A 10,185-nucleotide genomic window follows, 5' to 3' on the forward strand; every position below is an offset into this window, starting at 1 on the left:
TAGTTTCGTAGGAAATACGACATGAACAACTAGTCAAGCGGCTTAAAAGCCTCTTGAGTTCTACAGCAAATTGGAACGGAGCGCGAGGAGCCACTGAAGTTGTCACTATGCTTTTTTTTCAAGGTTTACTCTAGGACTTGCTAGTACCAGAAACGATATGATCTCCGAAAGATTATAATGGTATATGTATATCAAGGTAAACAGCAAAGATTTTGTGAGAAGAGAACTTTATTTTGGCTGGCTGAACCACTGGTGATATTATTAGATGTACGGTTGTACCATATTGTATGATAGGTAGGCCGCGGGTCGAACCTTACTGCAATGGAACTGACGTCCGAACGCGCTGCTAAATTTGTCTTTATCATCTATTAAATTTTCTGGACACTGCAAAAAATACGAGTTCGTTGCTTGTATTGTGCGCGCATTACATACGATCGTTCCAGCGAAAAAGAAATAAAATTCTATGTGGCTATTATCAGACTTTTGCGTTAAATAGAAGTTCTCATACAAGAAATAGGAAAACCAAAGCTTAATGTGGTTATGTAAATGTACGTTGGTATACCGCTACGCAAAATGTTAGTACACCTTTTTGGCTAGCGAAAGTTTGCCGTTTGTTATATGCTGATCACAACAGAGGTTTGCCGGTAATCGCAAACTTCGTCTTCGTATTAGTTCCGTTGAGCTCGAAATATTTCGACCAGTAAAAACGGTAATCTTTCGATCCTTTGAGCTGCTTCGATGTTTTCGATAATCGTCAGCTATGCTCTAAGCTACTGCTTTGCTCTAGCAGATAGCTTAGTGAAAAGAAATATGTCACCGACTCTAAGATGTTAAGAACTTTTATCTCGATTGGCTGGCCGATAGCATTAGACCAGGTTGCCTTTCTGCGCCGTAACTCACCTTGCTGTCTTAGCGCATCGTTGCTGTTGGACACCGTACGGTCATGTTTTGCTGTCCACTGGTAGGAAATGTTCTTAGTGTCTGTGTACAAAACAAGTACCAAGTGAGTCCCTACCTGATGAAAGAGGCTCGGTTTTTGGGGATACACAATGTCGTCGCTTTAACGAGTGTCAAGCAGGTAGAAAGTTCAAGTTAACGTTGCATACTAAAGATACATGGCCACGATGTTGTATAGCCCTTTGTAGAAGGTAATTGGTAAGACTGAAACGCCTATGAAAATAAGCGAGTTACGTTCGCAGTATTAGGTAATGTATATTGCCGAAGGATTGATATTTCGTTTCGATTGAGATTTACCCTCCCCTCGAGCTGCTGAAATATGTCGCTACCGATCGATGTGCCAGGAAGTGCTTGCCTTGAATAGTAATGGAAAAAATTGTCGGAAAAACTTTCTGAAAGGCACATGCACTGCAGAACACCGTCCATTTTTGTTGAAGATACTTGCTAATAAATCTTATCGCGGCTGTCACACACCGGCGTGTTTTACACTTCTAGTCTAATCCAATAATAATGGTTTGTGCAGTACCACCATGTTACCAACATGATAACGATGAAATCGCGGGTCGACATTACTATTGTACTTAAATATTTCAATCCTTAGGAAATCCTCAAGTATACTTCTATCGGTTAAATATGAAAAGTGTTATTGCCTTTTACAATACATACATCTGGTTTCCATAACCGTATTTTATGTACATTGTATCTCATCTCATTTCCCCTGCCGTTTGACTTAGGCCCGTAACTTGTGCGTCTACCTAGCCTGTTGCTCCCAGCTTAGCTTCCCCTTTCAGTCTGCATCCATATTATAGGTTCTGCTCGGACAAGCAGCACTACACAGTGCGCCAAGCAGTCGAAGTCTAGTAAAGTATCTGCAGTATTCTGTCACAACAAGCGGCATACTTTGTAGCTCACTTGGCCTTTCGGGTCCCCCTTTCCGCCATGACAAAAGCGCGAGCCTTTGAGCATACACGAGGAGCCTTCATCGAAGTTACCTGCGCGAAGTCTCTCAATGTAAGTGTGCGTCGCCGTTAGTCGCCCGTCATGTCAGCTGTGCCCGACAGTCATGAGCCCAGCAGCAGCCAATTTCAACTAACCGGGGTTCCATATCTCCTCGAAGAAAATTCGCCAATTTTTCAATTCCACTGCAGTGACAGTGCGAATACCTCATTGCAGTAAAGGACACAAACTATAGCCCAAAGAAGGCGAACAGGTCTGTAGGGTTCATTGACTGGCTGTTGGCTATATGTAAAAGCGAACGGGTTAAATTGGGAAGCGATACATAATTCAAGCCAACAAGCAGTCGTCGTAAATCGATCGTAGGGGGGTTCGACTGCTTCGTTCTGCATCTTCTTGTCAACTTTTACTCCCTTCCCTTCTGGCTACAGCTAACAAAGAGGCAAATCGATACCTGGTAAGGGTTGGAGTGCTTTCTTTATAAGAGCGGTGGCTCTGCGACAGTTATATGCACACAATGTGGTTTTTCATACTGCTCGGTATTAGCGAGGGTCACTGTGTCTAACTGGGATAACTAACTGCGTTGGATCGTGTGGCTTCCCCCACTTTTCTCACTGTCGCTAAACCCACTTCGGCATTTAAATCATCAAAGCGATGATCAAATGGTGGATATATGCGTACGTGCCTGTTGATGGCCATCAAGGTGAGGTAGAGATTGAATGTGCGCGCTTCGCTCCAGTTAACCAACGCTGTTACTTCTACGGTACGTTGGAGCAGGGAAGTTTAGGGATGAGAGTTTAAAGGCTGCGACCCTGTTGTGAAGTACGATCAGATGAAGTCTTGATGTAGCGACCGGTCGCGATTTCAAGAGTTCCTCTGCTTATAACGGTTTAGCCATCAAAATGTACTATAGATTGCTTCGTAACACTGGTAGTAGATCAGTACACAAACGAACATTATACGCATGTATACTTCCAATGTATAAGCAGTATCGAACATCCTTAAAGTGGATACGGTCAATTTGCGAACCCCACAGCTGAAGGGGCGGCTTTGGCGATACCTCGAAATGAGGTGAAGTCGGTCGCTTCACGCTTACTTAGATGCTACTGTTCAATGCCTGTAAGGTCGGCGAGGTAACCTAGTATTCTGTCCCCTTTTCCTAGCTACAGTTTGTGGAAACGTGGTTAGTGTTCGTTCTACGTTTCCAATATCTTGCCTCCGCAAAGTCCCCAAAATAGTTGTTCTACTATCAAATCGTTCCGCATTGAACTCGATCGGGTTTGATCTCCGAACCCGTGGTGATTCGTAGTGCAACAGTGGCGACTGCGGCATCAGCAATAATGGTTGTGCGGGCAGCGATGGTCAAGACTACGATGAAGACTCTACGAGACTATCTATCCCTGTATTCATTCAACGGAGACCAGTCGATTGACATGAAGCGTGCTCGTTCTGCCTCCACTCTCTCGCAACGAAGAAGTGAAGAGAGAGAAGAAAAATTTGGAAAAGACATTGAGAGGAAACACCGTCCTCGTCTTTATCGCCGACCTCTCTCTTATCGTCGTAGTGGTCGGTGGGCCTTTCGTCGTCATTGAGTTTGTTGAAATCGGACACTTTGATTTGCAGATGTTTTCGTAGGGGTGAGGACTCCCGCAAGGAGTAAGGTTGGAGGGGTAGATGGGTTAGGAACAGTGGGTAGTGTATGTAGTCACCGTCAGCCTGGCAACTTAAGGAAGAGAGAGAGAAATATGGCGAGTAGAGCAACACGAACTATGTAGTGCGCGGTGACTACCTATGTCAGCATCCTAGAAATAGATAGCAGACAGGGTTTGTATTAAGGACGCTGCGCCGGCCTGTGGCTGAGTGTACTCGATGAAATGAAAGCTGGGCGGCGGCATCAGCAGCGAAGCGCTGTCTAAACTGCCTAAACTAGATGAAAAGAAGAGTTAATTTTAAATGCGAGTGACGAACTTGCAGCTTGCAGAGTATGCGCTACGGCCCTTTGGGCTATTCACATATATACATATGCAGACACACAATAGTACACAAACTCACATGGATATCTATCTAGCGGACAAATAGTAGTGAGTGATACAGAAGATGCTGATTTGTAGCTGGCTTGATCGACAGGCAGAGCGACATGGACCACTTTGACAGACAAAGATAGAACGAAAAAAGCTGCGTGTGTGTGTGTGGGGGGATGCGCAGACGGAGTACGACAGGGGACTAACAAGAGGGATCTCCACCGATCTACCCCCAACGAGTTGATACCTGATATCGTTGTTGCTGCTTGTGTTGGTGCTGCTGCTGACGCTGGTGTCGATTTGTGGTCGGCCGACGAAGCAACTGTCTAATGCTGGGGAGAGCGAATGGCTGATCTGGGGTTTATCGTCACAGGTTAAAAACGCCTCAATTGGTCAATTGATTTTCAATGGGTCGCTTGAATTGTATCGAATGTCATTTAGAGAGAGAGAGAGAGAGAGAGAGAGAGAGAGAGAGAAGATAAGCAGGACTGGTATGATATTGCCTTTGTATGTGTGTGTCAGTCCGCATGAGAGGGTGTGTCGGTGGATTTCTGTCATCCTGTAAGTGGAAAATCATGTATGTTTGTATGGGCCGATTGATAAGATAGTGGTTGAGCAACGATGCGGGTAATTTTTCAGAAGACAACGAGAGATGGGTTGAAAATGGAGAGGGGATAGGGAGTTGTTTTAAAAAGAATTATGTAATTGATAAAAAAAGCGGAAATAAGAAAGGGTTGAGTGCTATCGATTTCGAGATAGCGTTCGAGGATCCAGAGAGCTTGACGTTGTTTAGTGCTTCAGACACACGTATTACGACAGAGAGTAGTGCTGTTTGGCGAAATGTGAACAGATGTGAGCAATATCCCTGCTATTAAACATCTTTGGCTAAGGCATTTGCGCTTTTTCAAAATTACTAGAAGGCATTATGTACCAACGTTTAGTTATGTAGACATGTATCCTTATGACGAACTAATTTTTTGTTATTTTGTAAAATACGCTTAGTTTCATTGTGGAATGAGGTATTACGCTTAACGGTAACAGTATAGTATATTCGTTCCGTCCTTAATATGCTCGGCACCCTTCTATAGGTGATCATCGACAGTTCAATGCTAATGTTTCATTAATTTATATTTTTCTTACCCCAACATGAGTGCAGAGTTAAGGTATCTCCGTTATAATTCATTAGAGTTAGCACGAACAAACAGGTGGCTAAATGGGTACACGGGCGATTAAAAACGGTTAATGGACGATAAGAACCGTGCACGCAAACCAAACATAATTCATAGAGTACTACGATACAGGTTACGTCAAATAACTGACACGCTTTTAGGTACAGTTTGGTTTTATCGCTACTGTTAATTAAGAACTGATCTTGATTTGTACCTTCGGGCGCAAGAATGCGGACGAACTTCTGTCACTAACTTGATATGCTCGAAATTGGATTTTCAACGCACGATTTCTGACGCAGTTCTCTTTGTTTTGCTTTTGTGGGCGGGCTTTAAGCAAAAGCCTGATTGTTCTTTGCTTACAGCTAAACGCAATAGACTACACATGACAGGTAAAACAGGCCAAAAAACTATCGATGCCTTGCCCGTCTGAAGCATCTACACAACAAGGACCTTATTAATTCAGCACTAGAAGATTTGATAGGGAAATGTTTAGCAATCGAGCACAATAGCTGCTTCGTCGATGTTCCACTAACTGATCTGTCATAAATTGATATGTTTCAGAATGTAAATATTCTCAATGTTACTCGTCTCTCAAGTTTTTCGTCAGCTAGAATGAAGTTTATCACTAACCGAATTTAAAAGCTGCACTCATTGTTCTTGTTTACAGTTTTTACCCTTCGCAAAACGGCGCAATTGATTCATTATGGTGAAAAAATCTGCAAGGATCCGTTAATATGACAATCGAACATAATCAAATAACGATCTGCGATCTTATCACTGGCAATACCGTATTTTGTGCCGTGTGTGTGTGCTAGAAGTACTGCCACTTTGCAGAAATAATGCATATATTGCTTTGCATGAGAGTGCCTATGCGTATATAGTCATATTCGTAGACAGCGACACTCTTGTACACAAACTACTGGGTAAACGACAGTCACTTCTAACATAGAGTCTGAAACTAGTACCAGCTGTTCGTATAGTCTACTGCTTCATGGTACCATTAACGTCGCCGCTATTGACGGCCATTATCACCACCACCGCCACCACCATTATCAATAGTCCGCCTTTGCTTTTTCCCATGACTTCTTCTGTTCCTGTGGCGTGATAATCGTGTCAACCCCTGGCCACTACACCCAACAGCCATTATTATCTCTCTACCAGCGGGTTGGGCAGCGATTTACCAAAAGGCGAAAATCACTTTCGTCTCGGTTCTTTGGACACGCTGCTGACACACACCGGTCTTGCGAAGTGCCCTGTACGATATTTGCTCGTCAGCATTTACCATGTCTACGATCGGCGTTGGTGCCGCTCCACGATGAGCTTAACGTGCAGTAGTCTATGCAGTTATACAGTTTTGTGCCATCTTTGCGGTCGTACGACTGGCGATAGCAGTTACGGCTGTTCGAATTCTCGTTCATTGAGGGGATGTAAGTATAGGGAAATGTAATAGGTTGTGACACCCAATCGCTAAAGATTAGAGAAATTTCGTACAGACAACACGTTATTTCTACCACGCTTTTGAACTAAAGATATACAATGTATCGGGTAAGATAGGTGAGATTTTAATGGTAATCAGCTCGTTAGCATACACTAACTTTGTGCAAAAGACGCATGGTTAATTACTTAGTGGGTGGTAGGACAAATCAGCGCACCGGCTTCAATAGGACTTCAGGTCAGCATTTCAAGCAGTCCCTCTCCTGGAAAAGCAACCCCATTTTCTCGGCATAAAAAAATTAAATTGATCAGTTGAAGATGAGGTCATGAACATATATCGTTCAATGGTGAAGTGTGATTCTGAATATATTTCACATCACCGTCAGTGATTATTGACTAAGGTAATTAAAGCCCGCTTTTTTTGGGTAAAACAATTTAGTTAGACAGGTAAATTTTTGGGTGATAGAATCAATGAAAAATGTGCTGTTAATTGACTGCCAGCAAATTTTTATTAATATATCCTTAATAGAGCCGTGTTTTAATACGAGGACCTAATTAAGATAGGAGACACAATCACAGTCATCCTATTAGCCAATGCTTTGTTTACTCCTATATCCGATAGCAGAAGATAAGCGGCTTCATTGTAACTCAACTCGGACTATGTGGAAGGCAAAGCAGGAGTTAGTTATATAAATTATCATATGTGTGATCACAATGACTCCCGCTCGTAAATATTGAACCCGTTTTCGCTTGTCTGTTAAATTATCCGACCGTCTAGCCAATAAGTGAAAGGCATCAACCTTGACCTGCAATGTAATGCGAAAACATATACCATGCCTGAGTAGGCGGCATCCTAAGGGAAGGTTTAGGTAAACGATCAACGTCCATTTTGTTCAGCTGATTGCGCTCTCACAGGCGAGTAAACGCCCATGACCTGTAGAGGATCTGGCAACGTCACAGAGCGAACCGCTTAATATGGATGCGTATCTAACTTCACATGTTTTAACTTTTGGCTATAGTTCATCAAATCAAGATAGCAGGCTATAAGCGTATGATTGATGTTGAAGAGCGATACACAAGTGCGTTGAACGTGACCACAATGATAACTGTCCATATTCTCGTAACCTGTGTGCCGCAGCTAGCAGATAAAATCATTAGAATCATTCAGGTCGTCGCTCACGATATAATGCTTATTGAGCAACTTACAGAACGGCAGATATTTAATAAACGGGCACCATATTTGTATCAGTCCTTAGGCCAAGAGAAGTTATTAAATCGCTAACTCTAGTCGAAAATAGATAAATTTGGTACGACTATAAAGTGAAGATAATGCAAATATACCTTTATCGTAGCTACATAATCTTTCTTAGATTAGTAGCTATTTGAATGATTCACTCTGTGGAAATATCATGATCCCTTGTTTGAGTAAACATAATCTTCCGTCATACTTCTTTGTGTCCAATCCATATAACTAGACTCCTGCTTCGTCTTCGTTTTTCACTTCCGTGTTTAATTATTTCAATGAAAGAACAAATGATTTTTCCATATCCATTATATCATATTCTCTAATCCACTACAGTGGCCACACCAAGTTTCCCTTTAACTTTGATATCCAAACGATTTATTACGCTGCTACACACTCAAACCCTGGCCTATATGCCCATTTTCCATAAGCCGAAGTGCTCACCACACTCAAACTCTCGCTTTAATCCTATTCTGTAGCCTTTACCAGTACAAATGCCTGTCCCAGTTATTCTCTGTCAATCAAATTTAGCCTGGCTCTCACTCCACGCGAGGCAAGTATTCTCTAGCTTTCGATCGTTCACTGCCGCTACCCCGACGCAGCCTCCCTATGGACCGCCCACTTTCGGAGAGCGCTGATGGTTGTCTTCTAGTTGGTACGTTATACGCCGTCGCTTGTTCTCGTTCGACGGACCGTTATAGCGATTCAACGATGTGGGTTGAGTGGGGCTAAGCTGTTGCTTTTGGTTCGCTCACGCGTTTCGTATTTGCTATCTGTCCTTTGTAGACCATCTTCTTGCTGTTCTGCCACTGCCACCGCACCGCCGCATAACGTTAAGTAGGTTCGCATCAAGCGATGGCCGCATCGTAAGTCCAGCTCATCGTGACTACGTTCGTTGTCCTAAAGGTTGCTTGCTGCCACTTGCTGCAGGCTCACTTTCTTCCTTTGTTCGTGTTTTTCTTTAACCGGAGAGGCTAAACACGCACCGACTAACACCACAGGACTGCCGTATGTTGATTATGCGACTGAATCCTAATGGAATGGTTCGACTCGATCCTAACCGATTTGACGGCGGTTCCTCTCAACTATAGACAATACATTGCGTTGCTACATTAGCATTTACGAATGTTCGCCACCCACGAAACGTGACAAAAGGAGGTCTATTCAGGGTAAACTAGTGTTTACCATGAATAGGCCTTGTGTGTTATAATAGTGTGTTCCCACTCGCTCTGTCGAGAGGGCAAGCGGTTTGTCCACCTTTAGAGCCCATATTATTGTTATTCCTACTTGTGTTACTTCTGCAACAACAACAACAGCTACGATATACAAATTATGATGATTAAACCGCAATTATCTCGCTGTCCCCCCGCCGGCTGCGCCAACATGGCGCTGCGACGTCGGCGGGAACCATGATAAGAGCAGGAAATAATTTCTCACTCGCTCATTATCATTTTTATTACATTTAACATGGTCTGCCGCACGTACATGCTTGTGCTTCATGTAGGCATCCGAGCTCTGTTGTATTAGCCTGAAGATATTTATGCTATAGTAGAATGCATCTTGATTCGATACAGGTCTGTATGATGATAATGGTTTGTTGTTGTCGCTTTTAACATTAAATAGCTACATAACACTGCGCCGAATATTATATGACATTACGCAGGGCGTACTATGTTGGTGTTCGATAATAACAATCATAAAAGTATCTGTCGGTTTTCCTGTCCATCGCTCCCGGGTCGACCTTCATGACAATAGAAACATCACTGGGAGGGCACTGCACTTGCCGCTTGCTATAGATTGACGGTTGATCCTGGGTCGGTGTCCTCCTTCCATTCGTCGCAGGCGTCCTATGCAATTAGCAGCTTACTGCTACTACTAAAAGTACCAAGCAGTATAGGCTTGCCAGCTTGTCGATTCGTTCGGTACACCAGTGGCGCCACTGTTGCTGTTATTTCCATTTCAAACATCATTCTTACGAGTGCATCACCATTCGGTCATGTTTGCCACCAGTTACTCTACTTCGAGGCAGAGGGAGAGCCCCAGTCATAATTCTGTTACTGTCATCGCCCCAGCTATCGAACTGATGATGAATAGTAACAATGTAACCGCCATTACAAACAATTATACATCGTAGACGAAGGAAAATTAAGTCACGCCAGCGGTAGCAACTGGCAAAAGCACATCGCAAGGATAATGTCCTCCTTATTATATATCAGCAAATGGGCGGTGGAGCACAACCGAATTTCGACGCACTGGGAATTACCGTAGAACGAATTGTCTTCCCGGCGAAATTGCAAGGCAAACTCGATGCACCCGTGGCAGGAGTTCTGTGCGGTAGACGCATTATCGGGTTGACCCGTGCCACACTATTACATATTACGCTGAACAAATAATAAGAGGATCTTCC

This window comes from Varroa jacobsoni, unplaced genomic scaffold (assembly GCF_002532875.2).
Source record: "Varroa jacobsoni isolate VJ856 unplaced genomic scaffold, vjacob_1.0 contig00628, whole genome shotgun sequence".
Classification (NCBI taxonomy): Eukaryota; Metazoa; Arthropoda; class Arachnida; order Mesostigmata; family Varroidae; genus Varroa; species Varroa jacobsoni.